The sequence below is a fragment of the Tympanuchus pallidicinctus genome, unplaced genomic scaffold (genome assembly GCF_026119805.1).
Source record: "Tympanuchus pallidicinctus isolate F22 unplaced genomic scaffold, pur_lepc_1.0 scaffold5, whole genome shotgun sequence".
NCBI classification, from domain to species: Eukaryota; Metazoa; Chordata; class Aves; order Galliformes; family Phasianidae; genus Tympanuchus; species Tympanuchus pallidicinctus.
The window spans coordinates 4,898,925-4,918,849 of NW_026294769.1; positions in this window are offsets into that span (position 1 = coordinate 4,898,925).

Below are 19,925 nucleotides of genomic sequence, written 5' to 3' on the forward strand. Positions count from 1 at the left end.
GAACAACACATGGAGTACCGAAGCACATTTAATAATAGGAAAAGGCTTTGAGATCTTCTCATAAAAGATTCCCTGCATCCCTTCAGAAAATTATAAAGGTGAGACTTTATAGGATCTTCTCTGTGAGTAGTTTAGTTCCAAAAACAATGAAGAACTCCAGTCTCCTGCATAATGTGAATCAACTTCATTATGCTTTACAAACAGGGAAAAAATCCAACGCTGAAACTACTTAAATACAGTATTAGTTCTCATCAAGCTTATTATTATTAAAAGCTTTTTCTCTGTCTACAGAGATACAGCTGGAGATATAGAGATAACTGCCAGAGAATGGGAAAAGCAAAAAATCAACCCAGACAGCCCCAGTGATGTGGTTGGGCTGTTTCCCACACCTCAGAGTGCATCTTCACAATGGCACTGCAGTGTTCCTGCAGTTTTACCGCAAGCTGCTCACACGTCTCCACACTGGTTCCTTCTGTCCTGCTGCTTGCGTGGGGCTTGCGGAAGTGGGAAAGAGCACTGGCTCCTTCTGCACCTGCCCTCAGTCCATCGGGTTACATTTAACATAAAATCCTAGCTAATTTGGGGGAGAATTTGTATTGAAGTTGCTGTACAAAATGCTTTGATGTGCTGTTTAGCCTGTGTTAGCTGAGAAAGTCAGCTTGACTTGTATACCACACCACTGAACACTGCCTCATTATTCAAAGCAACATTCTGATGTGTCAGTTCTAAACTGATATAAGTGTTTTAGAGTACCATTAAGCTTCAACAGAAGTTTTGAAGTCTTGAAGAAATAGAAGAAGCGGGAGGTTACCAGCAAGTGTGTGTAATACCAAGATTAATGAGGAATGCAAAGTGTTGGTGAGTTTGATTGCTGACCTGGAGAATGAGAAGCAGAGCAAAAAAGCTGAATGAACAGTGGGGATGGAAGCTCCAAATCCAACATATTTGTCAAGATATGTTAATCATACCTTGCACAGAATACCCAAAGCATCTCTACATTTTAATTTCCCTCTGGGCCAAATCCCGCTGCTGTTTTCATAGTAAAGAAAAAAAACTCTATTTCCCTGAATGGGAATATTACAATTGCTGCATTCTCATGGGGGAATAGGGAGAAGAATGCAGAAAGACAAATAGTGGTTATGCAAAAGGATGTAAATTTGGTGGTAATTCACTTTCCCATGTTTGGTGGGGTTTTTTTGTCTGTTTTTGTGTTTTTGCTTTTTTTTTTTTTTTTTTTTTTTTTGTGGCCATTTGGTATCTAGTGAATATAATTCATACACTTACAGCTTTGGAAAAAATGGGAATAGAATTATTAATTGTTAGAAAAACATTTTTTATTGTTTCTGAATTGATCTGTTCCCAAAGCCAGAACTGCTTGTTTAATATAATCATAGATTTTCAGTAAGAGGAAAAAAATTGATTTGAAAATTTTATCTTTTTAATAACATTATGCATGATGAATAATTCAGTCCATTTGCAAGAACTTTAAATGAATTTTGACCTCCCAAAAGTAAATTTAAATTTGCTCCTGGCGTGAATAAGAAAACAATTAAATTAATATCAAGAAAATCACATTCTGTAATTTAGAGTGGGATCTGGACTTTATTATCCCACACAGCAGATGGATGAGCTTCCTTAACCACCAAACTCTTGGCTTTTTTGGCACACCTTCATCATTTCCACTGACTTTATTCTGCTCAGAAATTTTAATTAAATACATTCCACTGTTCTTCTTTAGTGGATGTCTTACAAAAATCATTTTGTCCAAAGGAGAAAAAAAGAAAAAAAAGCACAGTGCCATTTTAAAGCTTCTGGCAGGCTTGTAATCATATGACTAGAACTATTGAAGTGAATCTCTGTTTTAATAACCTGGCGGGTACACCTTCCCTGGATTTTGCCTTTGACTGACTTGCATGGTATTCCTCATATCCCCATAGGAGGTCCTGTGCTGCTCAGCAGTGTTTGGAAAAGCAGCTCGAGGGATAGAAGGAACCTCCCACTGCTGGATCCAAAAATCTGCACTTTCCTGAGCAGACCACAGAACTAGAATAGCAATCCCATTAGGTATCTCTGGGCAAAATCTTTTCGTGTGTTTGTTTTTAGTGCAAAGCTCCTAGCAGTTCCTTGCACTTAACAGGAGTAACAAGAAGAACTAATACAATACTTGATCTTTTTGTTTAAGTGCTTAGCTATGGGGGGTGACATACTGGTAAGGGGTTCTTCCAAGAATTTTACATTAAATTTCAGAGTTACTTATGATTACTTCATGGACTTGGAAGAGCATGCGAATGTCCATGCTGAGCAAAGGCAGTGAGTGGCCTGCTCAGAGTAGTCACAGTGGGGATCTGAAAGAACCCTGCTCCTGACACCATAGGGCAGGATATAATTTTTGGAGACCAGGACCTCTGGGTCCAGAGGAGAGCCACAAAGATGATCAAAGGGTTGGAGCACCTCTTCTACAAAAGGGTGAGGGACATGGGCTTGTTCAGCCCTGAACAGAGAATGCTTCATGGAAGCTTCACTGCAGCTTGCAATATATAAAGGGGGTCATAAACAGGTAGGGAGTGATAGGACCAGGGGCAATGATTTTAAACTAAAAGAAGGGAAATTTGTATTAGATATCAGGGAGAAGTTTTTCACTGAGAGGGCAGTGAGACGCTGGCACAGCAGCTGCCTGTAGAAGTTGTGGTGCCCCATCCTTGGAGGTGCTCAAGGCCAGGTTGTATGGGGCCCTGGGCAGCTGAGCTGGTGAGTGGCAGCCCTGCCCATGGCATGGGGTTGGGTCTGGCTGGGCTTTGAGCTCCCTTCAAACTCGAGCAAACCACTCTGTGATTCTATCGTATCCCTGTGAATGGTGGAAGCCCCAGCCTAGGGAAGCAGTAAGACAAAACTGCCCAGTGCCATCCCCTTCCCATTCATGAATACTTCACTCCAGCCCATATTATAATTTTAAGGGAGCAAAAGTAAAGGCAGAGTGTTGGAAGAGAACTTTGTCTTCCCCTTCTTAGTGGAAAACTTAGAAACAAACACTGCAAATATGCAAACAACCACTCCCACATTTCAGCCTCAGGTGGCTTGCAACCCCTATCCTTTTGTTTTAATTAAATGGACGGAATATATTTGGGCTGTACTGATGCATTCAGTTGATTTTAAACTCCGCATTGAAATTCTTATTTCAAAGTAGCAAGAATGCATTTGCCCTTAGGTATGAAAGCTGTTGCATCCTGTTGTAGTGGGAGATAAAATAGAGCAAAGAGATTGTCTTAAATACTCCTGAAACCCTTTGATTAATAACCTGATTTAGTTTTAAGGCTGACATGCCAAATTCTGACTTAAGGTCTGTTGCAAGGGATAGCTGACTGCAAAGGAGATTAATGAATGCCTGTGATCTCCTTGCTTCGTTCTTCAGAGTCTTTAAGTTGAGAAATTGAAATTTGGAGGAATTTTCCAGATGTGGGCAGAAGGAAAGCAGACTCCTGCTTTCCCTGCAGTACTTTCACAATGGCTTGCAAGGTTCTTAGAGACTTCTGTGTTTGGTTTATTATTATTTCATCTTCTGTATTTCACTTATTACTCTTGCTTGTGTACTTATCCAACTCCGTTTTCTTGCTTTGACAGTGATGGATCATTGCCTGTCTTCTGAGTTAAACAACAGTTTTACTGCTTTAGAACTTGCAAGTGAAAAATAGTAAGATTGACACATACAGAATCCTTGTATCAACAAATAAATAACAAGGTTACTAGTTATTCAGAGAGCATCTGATGAATGCTTCAGTTTAGACAGCACAGGTGAACAATTTTTCCTCTGTACCATCTTTACTTTAGTAATTGTATGTGGGAGAATTTATCTGGGGTAGTTTAGAAGTTGATTGACTCTTTACTTCTTGATATTTCATAAATGCTGACACAGATACTCCTCAACTGCTCCAGAATCTCTTCTTAGGCTGATCACTAGCCCCGTTGGTTAGGGGGAAGGCAAGATGATACCAAGTTTAATTCTGGGGAACGCTACAGTTGGTAGCCTCCTCAACATCAACAGAAATACAAAGCAGTGTAACTAATGCCAGGGAAGTGGGGAGAAAAATCTTACTGCATTTCCAACTGTAGTCTTATTATAAAGCCAAAAAACCAGCAATTGTGTTTGCTGAAAATAGCAACAAGCTAATTAATGTTAACAGATGCTATTGTTCTGTTGCCTCTGCCTTTGTGAGAGCTCAGGGGGGTGACTTCTCTCAAAAGGCACTTGATAAAGAAGTTTGATTTATTTTTGAAATTTTTGTATATCCAAAAAATTAGTTGTGTATTGAAAATCAATACTTAGTGTAATTAAAATGGTTGGGCTCTTTTTTCAGTGAGGTGAGCTGGCTCTTGTTTGAAAAGTGAATGTGATGGCTGGAAAATCTTGACAGATGGAGTTTGGCAGTGGTCAGCAGAGGGCTTTTAGCAATTTAGCTGCTTTATAGGGGTATTGAGGAGTTGGATAAACTCTTTTCAATATCTTATAAGCATTGTTTGTATGTAAGATGGACTGTTTATGTATTTTTCTGTGCTTCTTTCCCTTCTTTTTCCTCTGCCTTACAGGAAATGCAGGGTTCTTGTCAGAATTCATACATCAGTAAACTTTAATGCAGGCTTTACCCCCTTTTGGGCTTCCCACCACAGACCTCCTAGATACCTTAAACCTGGTGGTTGCTTGCACTGCCATAAACATCTGGCAGAACAGTCTGTTGAAGGCGAGCCTTTGCTGTGTGATGACAAAATTAAGGGCTGCACAAATGGATAAAATTAAGGTTGCCTGGGTTACCTTCAGGCATTTCCTGTCTGTTCCTTGCTTAGCTCTGCAAACTTGTTGCTTGTTCATTTTGGTGCAGCATCTGTATGTATGTAAGCTTCAGGACTTGAACACCGCAAACAGAGCTGTGTGCTGAAGTGAGAGATCTTGTCACAGCCCCAAGGGGAATTCTCTTACCATTCTTCATGTGACAGCTTCCCAGCTACTCTCACCAGGGATGAGAAGCTGGTGTGGTGTACTTGGGAGGCTCAGCATACTGTGATGCTTCAGATGTGTTTAGGAGCCTGACAGTTGTTTCTCCCTGTCTATGCTTAGGTTGAGCTGAAGGAAAAGATTCTAGCTCTTAAACGCTTGTTGGAGACACCTTTACAAAGGTAATCTTTACTCTGAGGATCCAGCAGTGGATGTAGAGACACAGCACAGAAGGCCTGATCCTCCCACACATCCTTCTAAATCCTGTGGGATTCAAGCAGGTTGGGCAGCAGGCCAGGATAGCTTCTTAGTGAGTTGTCTAAGGTTAAGATGGAAATCACTGGGAAAATCAGAAGGAGAACTCAGGTACCCACAGCTCATGTTACACAGAAATTCTGCAAGATGCTGAGGCCTTCTTAAGGTCAAGCAGTTCATGCACATTTATAAAGGTGACTATAATTCCTCTTTCATAGGCCCTCCTGACACCATCGCCATTTAGGGACTGTGATTTTGCCTTGTCTTTGTCAGTGTACAGTGCTTTTTAATAGATTTGGCTTCCACATATTTATCAATTTCTTCTATTGGAAAAGTATGGTTGATACTACAGTCAAGAAAAAATGAAGACAATATAGCACATGGCCATCTTAGGAGGAGTTTTAGTATTGCATTTGGTGACTTGACTTTAGTTGGCTATGTAAATAGTGAGTTAGTTTAGGTTTCATATACTATACATCAAGAAAATCCTTTCCGAAAACCTAAATCATAATAATAATTAAAAGAAAAAGGCAACAACTGTTTGTGTAAATGCAGGATACAAGTTAGACTGTGACTTTATATTCCTGTGACCAGTCATACACTGGAGGAAATAATTCACTGGAATTAGGTTACTCTCTTACGCCAGTTCGTCTTCTTCCTACTAAAAAAATCATCTGCAGATAAGCTGGTGGTGAAAAGAGAATGCCATCAGTACAGGGAAATTGCCTGAGCTGCGCTAATCCGCTTTGGCTAAGGGGGAATGTCCAGCAGGCTGTTTGTTATGTGGATGTTTACAGTCTCAACAAGTGCTTTCTATGAAAGGTTACTACTGCAAATCCAATGGATGTGGCTTCCACCTTAAAACGATGGTCTACATGTTCTTTGAAGTGCTTTTCCACATCAGATTTCAAAATGAGGCCGAAGGTCTTCTGCTCTGCACAGGCCTTCTCTGCTGTTTAATCACTGCTAATCACACTGAAACATAGCTCATGTCACGAGCATTCATTTCACTTTGTGAAATCCTGGACATGTGAGCACAGACTTTGATGGTGTGCAGTGTCTCTGCACTAATTGCGAGGGAATTCCAGGAGTAAATTTAATTTGTTCCCTGGCTATGATCATACACAGCTGTCACAGTTCTGCACCTGTATAATCTGCTTTCAAGAGCCAAATTCTACAAGTTTCAGCTTTTTGTAGCTCTGGATTTGGGGGCTTCATTGCTAGCCATTAGACTTATTTAACCCTTAGTAGCTTTTAAATTTCCTCAACCTTGTCAGCGTGGAAATGTGCAACATTTTTAGAAAGAAACACAAATTTTAAGTTGTGAGCACTGGGGAGGACAGACCAAGAAGCAGCTCACCCAGGTGAAAAGTATCTAAACGGTATCCTTTCATTTGTGGACATTTCATCAAAGTGCATGAGGGTATTAAGTGATATGGTTGAGTCACGCTGACATGACATGCAGAGTGCATTGTGTTTTGAGTCTGTTTGGCTGGCTAGCAGTGGGAGTCTTGGAGGAGCAATGGCTTGCTGGCACTGGGCTACACTTACCAGCACACTGACTGGTGACACGTCCCTCTTGCACAGAGATTTGGGCAGGAAAATACAAAATATATCATTCAAAAGGGCTGAACTTAAGAATGACTTGGCTTGTTTCCTCCTTTGAATAAGGCACAAATCTTCTGTCGCAGGGCTGTGGATAACCAGAGTGGGACAGACAGTCAGTGCCTCCTAGGAATTTGCATCAATATGAAAAAGAAGTGGCAGGGCACGAGATTTACCATGCGCCAGATATACCATTCCTGCACCCAGAAGGAAGCACAGCCTCATTCTCTGATAGGTTAAGCCAGTCCTCTGGCCTGTAAACTGGTCTGTGTCATGAGTTGTCCTGTGTTTACTTTTCCTGATGTTTCTGCAAGGTGCAGTTCAAATAGCGATAAAGTAAAATAAAATAAAGAATTGGACTCATGAGCCTTAGAAGTACAGCTCAGCCAGTGATCATAGCTGCCACTCAAAGCAAAGTTGCTCAGTATGACAGGATCTGAAGAAACATGAAAAGGAGAGAATGATGGGGCAGGATGAGTTGAGAGAAGGGAATCTAGGCAAGGAGGTGTAAAGGTATTAATATTTCCTCACATACAGCTTGCATGTAAAATTACAAGTGAGGTGGAAGTTACAGATCTGTAATTCCACTGGGATTTTAGTGGATCAGACTCCTGTGGTTTATGACATTACCTGAATCTTTTGATAGAAATGCAGCCCTATAATTCACAGCTGGTTGTAATTCATTCATAATATAAACCTGTCAAGAGCTTTCAGTGATACCATAAACTATAACAGCACTGTTCAAAATTTGAAATAAAGATTTTGACATTGTTTATAATTGGACAAGGAACTGACATCCACTTATTTTCATAATTTATGAGGAAAATGAAAAGCTGTACTTAGATATCACGTGCATATGTCCAGTATATTCCTTTGATTGTGACTGTCATTTATTAAGAGATCATCCTGTGCTAATTGAGAAACTTCCTTTTTTTTTTTTTTTTTTTTTCTGGCATCAATTTGTGTGTTTCCTATCATAGACTGTTGCATCTCAACTGTGCATCATGGTGTTTTGAAGCATCACATGTATACATAGTCGAGCATACTATGGTACTTATATGTAACAAACATTAAAGATATCGGTCACGCTAGCTGTCATCCAGCAATAAGTAAAAGCAGTAAACAACTTCTCTGGGAATAGGCCAGTGGGTATTTTGTTTTCCCTGAGCTAAATCAATAACAGCTTGTTTGCTGTATGTCTTGTCATCTTCCCCAGAGTCAGTAGTGTGCTTTATTGACCTTAATAACTACTGTAATAAATCCAGTAGAAATGAAAAAAGCTGTTTTGTAATGAAAATCTGTAGCTTATCTGTCATGCTGTCCCATGTAAAGAGCTGTGTTCAGTCTGCCCTATTCCCCAGGACTCTGACGTTAGATATACTGCAAGATTATTAACTACCACAGAGCTTACGTGAAATTCATCTTAACAGTTTTTCTATGCAGTGGTATTTCCTCTAATCTCAGCTTTGATCTTTAATTGATTGGATTTTGTTCGCATCTGTCCGATATTTTTATGACTTCTTTAACTGAGTAGACTTATGATTACAGGAGTCAGCTTTCTATGTAAGTAAAATTAATTGATCACAAAGTGTTGTGATCCGAGACCAGTTTCTCCATTCCTGTTGTGTAAGTTTTAGCCCAGGAATCAGCTCTGAAGTGTACATTTTCCCTCACTGGCTAACAAAAGTACCTAAAGCCATTGATTTTCAGAGATCTTTTAAAGCCTAGTTTACCTTCAGAAATATTTGGACTCTGAATCATTGGTGATAAGTATGGCAGTACTAGTATTATGAGGAGAACACTTAAGGGCTCTTTCAGAATTTATTGATTTATTGTCAGCATTTTGCCCATTTCACCCTGGTTTAGTAGGAGCAGAGACCATCTGCTGAATTTATATAAGCCCTGTACTTAAACACATAGTAAAAATCCAGTGGTGTTTGACAGTCACTACTTGAGTCACCTATTCATGGCTTTAGACCTTGTTCTCTTTACCCTCAGTGTAGACTGTGATGTTCCTGACAAAGCATAGCTCTCTCAGGAAACACCAGATGCTTTCCAAGCTACATGTGTGTTCATAAGCTACTGTCAAGACTACTGTCAGGTACTGACTCTTCGTGGCAGGATTCCAAATTTAAAAAATGGATTATATTTGTGATTTGGATTGTACCTTTTTCAGTGAAAATGCCTTAAAAAATGCTTTATTTGGAAAGATCTTAATAACTAAACAAATGCTAGATTCTGAGTTAAGAAACAGTTTGCAGATATGAATTTCTCCATTGCATAATGTCAAGCTAAAGTCAGGGTAATTAGACATAATGTGCCCTTTTTGGTTCCTGTTTTATCATGGTGAGCATAAAGACTGACTGCAAAAGGTCCTGTGAGATTGCTGTGAGTTCTAATGCTGTTCTGTCAGCGTTTCAAATTTTGTTACAGAGCAACGTATAGATAAGTCTAATGCTCAAGTCAAAGCAATTTGACAATAAACTTTTACAAAATGAAGACAACAGTCCTTTTGTTGGCCTGTTTCTCAAGATGAGAATGCTTTAGTCTGCATGCTGTTTCCTGCTGCCAATATTTGTTGGAATATCAATTATGCCTTTGTGAATTTTTTAGGAATAGTGTAAGACTGGAAGAAGGAAACCTCATGAATGGATCTGATGTAGTTTGGACAAAAGATGCTGGGGGAGGATCACAGAGAAAGAAGTGGTCAGTGTGAGCGTCCTGATCATGCCATCCATTGTATAGTCTGGGTAAATTAAGGTCACTCTGAAAGCATCTCCCATTCCTCCAAAACCAAAAAGAAACCCATTCTGAGTAAGAGTTTTAAAGCAGTGGAGAAGCTTTTTACCTACAAGACTCCCTCAATTTGTACAGGCTATTAAGCCTTGTATTGAAGATATGCTCTTACAGACTAATCCATTCCCTCGGTGTGCCAAGATAGCATTTCACTTTGCACTGAAACTGCACTGTTATGCTGCACAGGTAAAAACGCTGCTTGAAGAGCTGAAATGGGTGCAGAAGGATACCAGAGTACATCCAGCATCCCACAGCACAGTTCAAAACCTTTCCCTGCAAGGGTTCTCCAAGCTGCAGCCTAGAAAATGGGTGAAGTGAAGGATGGGGAAGTGAAATGAAATACTTTTCCACATCTATGGAGCAGAGTGCACCAACTAGCAGTTGCAGTGCGAGACTCAAGCAGCAGTTCCTGGGTTCCTTGGTTTTATCACTAACAGTAATTAGATGTTTCAGGCAAGGCCACTGGCGCCCAATTCAGTTCAGTGAAGAGTGAGCACAAGCTCATCTTCATGCACCCGAGGGAACATGCCAAATAAGACACGTAATGTGGTGTGTGTGTCTGTGAGCCACTGCTCTGATTGCTCACTGAAGCATGTGCACAGGGCTCCCCAGCTTAGCCAGGTGACTCCTAACATCCAGCAGTAGTTTGGAAACCAGCAGCATCAAAAAAGTAGACGTGAACATGGGAGGAAAAAGAAGTAAACCATATGAGGGCCCATACAGTTTCCTAGCTAGTGAGCATCTTGAGGCAACATTTTACTGCATACATTACTAATTTGCTCTATAGAACCCTGCTCTTTTCAAACTGAGATAACATATTACAATACTGAAACATTTTTGTTTTCAAAGTTCAACTTGTGTCCTTTTAGAGTCACTTAGACTGTTGAAGAATGATTAACTGTTGCTTTACAGCCATGTGTAAAATTAAAAATACATATTTTCTGCATGGAAAAATGTATTTGAAGCTGGTTTGCTCTCTTACTGAGGTCAGGGCAAGTATTGGGAAAACAGAAAAGGAATTCTTACTGGGGACTTCTGACAAGGAAAGTCCTTTATTGCCTTGTCATTCGCATTCACCAGGTATATAGCACAGCATGAGGGCAGAAAATGGCTCACAAATGTGGCTCACAAATGCTGGTTTATTTCAAGAGTGTCACACAGTGGAAATGTTAGGAAGGTTCTGGCTGCTAGAAGTTCCCAGTAAACACCAAGCACAGTGGTATAAGGTGACTTTCAGTAGTAAATTTGAATTATTTATCTCTGTTCCCTAAGGGCATGTGCTTTCAAAACAGTAATCCTGCTACATGAGTACTAGGAAAACCTGGGTTTCTAATCAAGCTAAAAAGCACAAGCATGAACACAGCATGAGGGCAGGAGATGCACAGCCATTTAATGTATCACTTCCTAGGAATTAAAAAATGATAGCTTGTTCTGCTTTTACAGAGCACCAGCTTAGGTTCTTTGCTACCCATTCTTCATGGGGTCATAGAATCACAGAATCCCTTGAATTAGAAGGGATCTTTAAAGGTCATCTAGTCCAGCTCCCCTGCAGTGAACAGAGACATCCGCAGCTTTATCAGGTGCTCGGAGCCTGGTCTAGCCTGGCCTTGAGTATCTCCAGGGACAGGCCTTCCACATCTCTGGGCAACCTGTTCCAGTGCCTCACTAACTTTGTTGTTAAAGTCAGCTTGATCTGGAAGCTTCCTTATGTAAGGAAAACTTCCCTGGTTCCAAAATTATTGGCTCAGAATGGGTCCCAAACCACAAGCACTTCAGTCATCGAATGAGTCAGTATCCTCTGAGGATGTTATTAATAGCAGGAAAGACAAAACACACAGCTTTAATTTAGCCCACATTTCAGGACACAACAACACCCAGCTTAGTCTTTTGATGTTGTTTTTCTTTTTATGTTTACTTTTTCCTGAGAAGGGGTTCACCTACTTTTCTGAAAACAAGAGGAAACCTTCTCCCATCACATGTAGCAAACATCTAGACAAAAGCAGATTCATTTAACCTTCAAAGCGGAATTGCTTATCTGTTTTCAACTCATAAAGTTTAGTTTTAGCCACGCATTTTTATTTTTAGTCCAGACAAAAAAATCCTTCAGGTTTGCTATCTTTTCCTTCAGAAAGGAAACTGAAGTTTGTTGCTGTGTTACCAACTTCAACTTTATAACATAGCCTAGATCGGGCTTCAGAAACTGCCTCACTTTGACAAGGCAGAGCCATTCTGCCAAGTTACTGTTCACAAGCTGAATGGCTGCAGCGCTTTACCTATACACTGAGCAAGGGCTTGATTGACCTCCTGAAGGTTTTACTCTGGTAACGGGAAGAAGCAACACTGTTATCCTGTTCATCTTCAAGATGTCAGTGGGTTATTCTGCCAGGTCTTCCTTTAGATGATTTCCCTCCATCTCACCTGATTCAACTAGGATTGTCATGTGAGTATGTTGGCCATTGCTTCCTCTCTAAAAAGGTTTCCATTTGGTTTTGAAGCCCTTAAACTTGAAATTTTCAAGGTGGTGATGCACTGGAACAGGTTGCCCAAGGAGGCTGTGGATGCCCCATCCCTGGAGGCATTCAAGGCCAGACTGGATGTGGCTCTGGGCAGCCTGGCCTGGTGGTTGGCAACCCTGCACATAGCGAGGGGGTTGAAACCAGATGATCGTTGTGGTCCTTTTCTACCCAGGCCATTCTATGATTCCATGTTTCTATGAAACACAGTTTGTGCTGAGTGTAGTAGAAGTAAGCTGTGTTGTAGAGCTTCTAGGAGACTTTGGGAAGCTTTTGAGTAAAAGTCTCTTCTAAAGACATAGGAATTTTCTAGCAGAAAAATTTACTGTTATAATAACTGAAGCAGAAAACCCACATACACCAACGTGCTGTGCTCAAACTTCTGCCCACAAACACAACAAAATTTTCCATTTGTGGTTAGAAATAGACAAAATGAGGCCATTAGTCAGTATATTCCACTGTAACTGTAATTCCACCTATTTGTAGCAGCTGGGCAGGAGAACCTGGTAGTCCACTTGACTGGATGTGCCATCATTGGTGTCACTGTTTCAAAAAAGAATTTGCAGAGTTCAAAATGCAAGTTATTTCCCTGTTTCCCTTTGAAAGCTCATTGGAATTAAGAGACTCAATACCACAAAATCATTTAAAAATACAGACTTTACTACCTTGTTTGGTAGTGTAATGTTAGCAATTGTATCTGTAGAAATGTTTTCTACTTCATTTTTTTCTATTTCCAGTTTGCTGCTGCATCCTGTGCAAATCCTGTAATTCATAGAGTAAGAAAAGAATGAGCCTTGCCACAGTTTTATGGGTGTTAGGGGAATGGTTCACAGTTGAGCAATCTAGATAAGGTTCAAGGGAAATAGAAGATACGCTGTCGTACATGTTTTAACGAGCCTGAAGCTAAACATCACGACAATGTCTTTCAGTCTATTAATTGTCATGTGTTGCAAGTAAACACAAACATCAAATACTGCTTCAGACAGACTGCATGCCAAGAATGTAGGTAGTGCTGTGCTTGCTTCCCAGCTTCTCTAACATCTCAGGCTGAAGTGCGTAGTATCTCTGTACACAAAACAAAGGTTTTCCTATTTCTAAGTAGGGACATAAACTACCTCAACAGCCTTTGATTCTATTCTGGGGCAGCAAACTGATGTAAGCCAGGAATTTTGCTTTTGTTTGTACTAAAGGAATTGCAGGTTTATTTGATTGAATGCATCCAATAAATAAGCAAACCTATAAAGTTACAGTTCCACAGAAACACTTCCTAAAATTATCCATGGATAATATGCTAAAGCAAAACAAAAGTATTTGGGCAAAGAAAATAAGCTACCAAAAATGAATGTATCACATTAATGTAATGACAGAGGTTTTGAGAGCAAAATTTAAGTTATAAACATAGCTAGAAAAAGATACAATGACCAAATTTTATTTTATTATTAAATTCAAATCTCTTTTTAAGAACACCCCCTTCTAGAATGTGTAGATCTGCAGCATTTTTAGTGTACTAGTAAGTCTGAATTGCTGTGATTTTAGCTTTGTCAAGGTTTGTGAGAAATAATGTCTGCTTTAAAATGAACATTGTTTTCTCTTGTGCTATGATAAGATTTCTTGATTTCAAATGCAGGAAGCAATCTGGGGTCAAGGGAGAGTATTCTACTTAGCATAGCAGATGCACAGAAAGAACTTCTAGCAGAAGAATATTGATGGATAGTATTAATTATCCTGCAGGCTGATCATGACTAAATATTTGAAAGGCATAAACATTCCCTAAAGCACAAGGGCAAGTGAAGGCTGTTCCTCAGGGCTCTCTGAAGCTGTGATCAGGTATGGAAAATAAATGTGAAGAGCAGTGCAGAGCACCCTTGTCTTTATATCTCTCTCAGTTGCAACATTTGCTTGCAAAGTACATTTCTAAACCTACTCAGGGAGTAGTTCATAATTAAAACTTTTTTCTGTCAAAGCTCTTCCAAGAAATCAAAACTAAAACCCAAGCCAAAATAAAATGCTTGAATCAGTTTCCCTGTCCCACTTGCTGCACTGACCCATGGTGGCACAATGGCCAAGCTGTACAAGCAAATAGTGCAGAGGAATAGGAGCGTATCCACAGGGTGAAATCATGCTGAGGACCCATTGTCTACACTAAGTGCATTCCAGGAGTCTGCATTTCACACTGGCTCTAATCTGGCCCTCTGTTCTGAATACCTTTTTTGTTGCTAGAAGAGTGTTTCTGGAGCATATCTTTTAGCTTAATTTCAGAGGGAAGCTGGCATGCATGTTTTGGGACTGCTCCCCACCATGAATCTAAGCAGTAAAAGTGGGAGGGATCTGGTGTCAACCTACAGCGCTAAGGTAGGCTTACTCTTTGCACTTACTATGGCAGAGGGAGTAATAAGAAGTGGAGATAAAGAATGGACACTATTTAAACCAACCTGACACCACGAGTGCAAAGGAAACCTCAGATTTATATTTGCTGATTGAACAACTGCAGTAGTGTATGTTATGATTGGCATTTGCTGCAGTTTGCTGCCTTTGCACCAAAGATTTTTCCTTCCATTGCACTGCCAGTAACAAGAAAAGTGTGGGTGTTCCTTGTTTGTCTCAGGAGAAATGTGGATGACCTACATTAAATTGCTAGAGGGAGTGTTTTGAAGCAACCTAGCTTGCTCAGCCCTGAAACAGCAAAAGGTGCCCTCATATTTTCCATCTCTGGGCTCTGCTTCGATGGAGGTAACCTTCAGAGAGGGGCAACAATATTTCACACAGGTTTAGCTACTTGGTAAATAAACAGCTGCATAAGCTGTGACTGAGGCCTTTGAATCACAAGTTGCCATTAAACACATGGCTTTAAACAAGTTTCTTAGGAGAAGGCAAGGGAAATATACTTGTAAGCTGATTCTTAAGGAGATAAGAAAAACTTTGATTTTTTTTTAAACATTTTTCTTGTGTCTTCTTTGCATCTTTATCTCCTACCTGATTCCAACAGCTTTTGTCTTTCAATCCTCTCTTTTTCTTTCAGTAGATGCCTTTTTGGGATAAACAAATGCAAATGTACAATACACAGTGATATCTTCTGTAAAAACTGTATACCAAGCTGATGCACAGAATCAAAATGAATAGGTTGCAAGACTGTAAGGCAAGAAGTGCTGAACTGAGAGATGATGGTGGTGAAGAAGTACAGCAGTGACCTTAAATGGGACGAGTGAGATGAGGTCCATGAGGCTAGAACAGCAAAGAGGGACAGAAGCTGAATCTGGGGAATAGCCAGCCTCCATGAATAGTAATACTGGCAGAAGTTCCCCAAGGGAAGCAACGTCTAGGAGAATTGTAGAATTCAGGATCATAGAGATCTAGAAAACTGTCCATCTTGTTATGTCTGTTACTAATGCAGGATCTCTTAAGTAGAGATGGTGGAAAACTGTGTAAAACAATCCAAGCATGTTGTGGAGTGACAACACTAAACAAGCAAGCCAACAGAAGAGAGATAAAATCACTGGCAGGTCAACATGCACTTAATGCCTTTTGCCAGGCCCCAAACTGACAGGGTTAAATGGTTAAATGCATTGTTACATGGAAATCCAGCTCCAGGAAAACAAGGAATGAGCTTGTGATTTTGGCTATGTGTTCAGCTCAGAAGCACAGAAGGTATTGCATCCATGGTGTCTGTGACTGCTGCGGGACGTTTCCAGAGTTGTTATTTTTTTCTGATCCAGGACTTCCCCCAAATACTTGTGCTGAAACTACAGCCAGGGGAATTATGGTGTAAAAAAGGTCAAAGTGATGGAAGAAGCTGATGGAAGATCCATAAAAAGGAGGGAGGCTGAAGCCAGGAAAATTTCTTCCAGCTTTTTTGCTCATTCCTGTTGGAAGCTTGTTTACATAAAAAGGAAATGTTTAAATGACTCACTGTCACAGTAGCTATAAACGAAGCTGTTACAAAAATCTGCCAGCTTTTCACTTCTTATTTATTACTCCTAGATATTAATAACTAAAGTTCTTATATGAGCATGAATAATTAGTTTGATCCATTGCTTGGCACACCTAAGGTCTAGGTTTGTCCTGGCATGATATAGCTCCACATAACAGGACCTAAGGCTTAAATTTTGAACAATCATAGAATCATAGAATTCTTGGAATTGGAAGGGACCTTTAAAGGTCATCTAATTCAGCTTCTCTGCAATGAACAGGGATATCCACAGGTAGATCAGGTCATTCAGTGTCTGGTCCAGCCTGGCCTTGAATGTCTTTAGGGATGGGGCATTCACCACATCTCAGGTCAACCTGCTCACCCTTGAGCCGCCCCCTGGGGCAGCCTCATCACCCTCACTGTAAAATACTTTTGCTTCTTATCTAACAAAAATCTCTGCTTTTTAAGTTTGAAAGCATTTTTCCGTATCCTATCACTACAGACTCTGCTAGTTAGTCTGTCCCCTTCTTTCCTGTAGCCTCTCTTTAGGTACTGAAAGGCCGCTATCAGGTCACCTCACAGCCTTCTCTTCTCCAGGCTGAACAGCCTCAGCTTTTTCAAGCTGTCCTCATAGGAGAAGTGTTCCATCCCTTGGATCATTTTTGTGGCCCCTTTCTAGATGTGTCTAACAGATCCATGTTTCTCCTGTACTGAGTACTCCACATCTGGACATAGTAGTCCAGGTGAGGTCTCACCAACACAGAGCAGAGGGGCAGGATCACCTCCCTCACCCTGCTGGCGATACCTCTTTTGATGCAGCTCAGGATACAGTTGACTTTCTGGGCTGTGATGGCACATTGCTGGCTCATGTCCAGCTTGCTACCCACCAGAACCCCAGGTCCTTTTCAGCAGGGCTGTGCTCAATCCGTTCATCCTCCAGCTTGTATTGGTAGTAGATGTTTCCTCAACCCGGGTCCACTTCAATTTGTTGAACATTGTGAGGTAGCACATCATGCTCCATGCTAGCAACTTGCATGTGCTTTGTCACCCACTGCAGAAACATTGTCAAGACTAGACACTCCACTAGTGTCTTGCTTTTGAACTTTGAGATTTTTTTTTGGATAATGTCAATGCCAAACATCTTGTATACCACAAGTCAGCTGAAATCTGACAGAAGCTCACAAGGGCAATAGCAGCCCTTGTGAAATAGTAAACAATAGTTAAAAGGCCTCCTTTATTTGGGTTAACCTTAAAGAATATGGGATTTGTATCAGCAATACAGACAATATGCAAAGCCACTCTTAGTATGTCATAAACAAAGACTCCAAAGGGAAAAATACGAGAGAACATTTTGGAGATAGGATTGAATAAAATGAGACCTTGAGCTGGGAGCAAAGGAATGCAGTGGCTCTCTCTGGTGAGAAGAAAACTTTAATTTAGGCTCCTTTTAATTAACAAGACTGAATTAACAAACTCTATCACCAATTAATTATTCAACTGAAAACAATCTGCATGTCCCACTGAAGGGGGGCAGTGCTGTGGGGTAAGGTAGACGACCAAGCAACCAAGTGCCAATATAGGGAAAGGCAAGCTTCTCCAAAGGGCAATGCAGAGGGAAAGCTTTTGTGCAATAAACCTGCCAGGCATGCTAAAGCTAAAATTCACTCTGTTCAGTTATACTACTGTGGAAAAAACAGCAGCTGCAAAGCTAAAGTAAGCCATGCAAGAACAAACTATCACATACAAAGAAAATACATCATCTTTTTTTTTTTTTCTTTTTTTTCTTTTAAGAAAAGGGAGGTTTATAAAGCTTTTTAGTATAAAGATGGCTCACGTGGTTTTTGTGGTAAGGTTTGGGCAGCTGAATGAGTATTTTCTTATTGAACCAGGGGCAGGATTTGCCAAATGCACAGAAACCATAAGTGCACATAAAGAGCTGAAAAAAATAGCTGAAAGCTGTGGTAGTACACCAGGCTGGCAACAGAACGACCTAACTGGTTTCATTTACAGAGTTACTGGCTGCACCAATGCCTCTGCTGCCCTGCTCCTGGCAAGCCACCGGCAAGTCCCTGCCTGCCCTGCCTGGGGACACTCTACAGTCTCAGCCCTGGGGTGCTGCTGCCCCTGAGGAGCCATGAAAGCTAGCATAGATGAGAACAGGGGAAAATGTTTCTTTTGGGAAATGGATGTCTAAAATTCAACTGAGTGTATTTGAGGTAGTGAATGAGTTAACGGTTTACTGGGATGCAATTGTATCTATGAACTGTGTAATAAATGCAGGTGTAATAAACCTTTTTAAAAAATTCTACAGATTTGATCTGTGGAAATTCCAAGTGAAGACACAGGGCTCAGGTGAACCCTCTGATTTACAGGTAACTGAGCTGCAGTCAGTACTTTGTTTTTGCCTCTAGGGCAGAACAGAGCTGCCTGCTATGGGAGATTTTTACTAGTTGATAGCGATGAGCGGTTGAAATCTGTTCTAAATGTCCAGTCTTACAAAAATTGCAGCTGCTAAGATAGCCCAAGATCTTTGGGAGGAAGAAATGCCTGTCTTTTGTGGGACATTTTGGTAGAACATGGGGACTTAAGCTACTATTGGTAGAGGGAAATCTGGTCACAAAAGCTGTGTGAAGATGCAAGCCGATCCAAACAGGGCAACAAATCTCACTGTGTACTACAACAGGCTGGTGGGCTGGCTGAGCATGAAGTGGCCCAGCACATACCCAGGTTGTAGTGCATGGAGCCAGCAGGCTGCTGGGGGCAGGACCTGCTGAGCAGCCACCCCACCACCAAGAACCACACCAAGCAGAGACCTTTGGGGTCAGCGAGGAGGTGGAGCTGAGCGTCTGTCCCTTCCTGACTGAAAACTGAGCCTGCATGTATGTGAGCAGCTTCAAAAGGAAGTAATTTACCTTAGGCACACAATCAGTGAAGGAATTTCCACCGATTAAACAAAAACTGGAGCTGTGCAGCATGGCCAAGTCCCCAGATGTTCATAGATGTATGGAGCTGTGTGAAGCATATCTGTGGGGGTTTCCAAATTCCAAAACAATTGCATAAAATGAGTAGGAAACCAGTTTGGGGTCATTTTCAGAGCTAAGAAAAGTGCTTCAAAACCTCCTTCCTATGAAATACAGATGCTGGAGCTAACAAACCCCGAGCAGGGCTGATTTAAAGAATGGGAGAGGAAGTGGCTCGGTGGAGCAACAGCATGAACTGCTCTTCCCCTTTCCCTCTGCTCCCCAAATCCCTCTTCCGAATCCCCTCCTGCTGACAGCTCTTTGCAGTTGTTCTAAGAAAAATCTTAAGCATTTTGCAGCCTTTTGTAATGTATTCACATCGCAAGAGAATGCCCGCTCTTTCTGTGATACATTTTTAGGCAGCAAAAATCTGGTCTTCTGTAATGTACTGTGATATTTATTTTTAAAAAAGCACAGGCTGCTCTTATTGGATGGTAGATTCAAAATTCTCTTGAATTTCTGTGGTGCTGTGCTTTGTAGACCTCCATACACAGCAGCTAGATATTACAGTGCATTCCAATAGCATAGTGTCAAACAAAGTACTCAATGAGAAGTCAAAGTAACTTCATAAATACCCCAGATCTGACTCAGCCCTCCCCAAATTAGGTCTTGTCTGAGTGGGAAAGCTTTCTAGAGCAGTGGTTGTGGAAAAAAACTATTCCCTTGGAGCAACTTTGGAAGCACGGTAGTTTGGATGAGAGCTGCAGAGCTTCCACGTAGGGATTTTCACAGTATTAATGGAGTAATCTAGGCTAACTTCACAGTGAGCTGGCACATTCAAGTGGAATCCTCTGCAAAACTTGAACTGTGGAGTGATGCAGGGAGGTGTGCACTGCACACTTGGG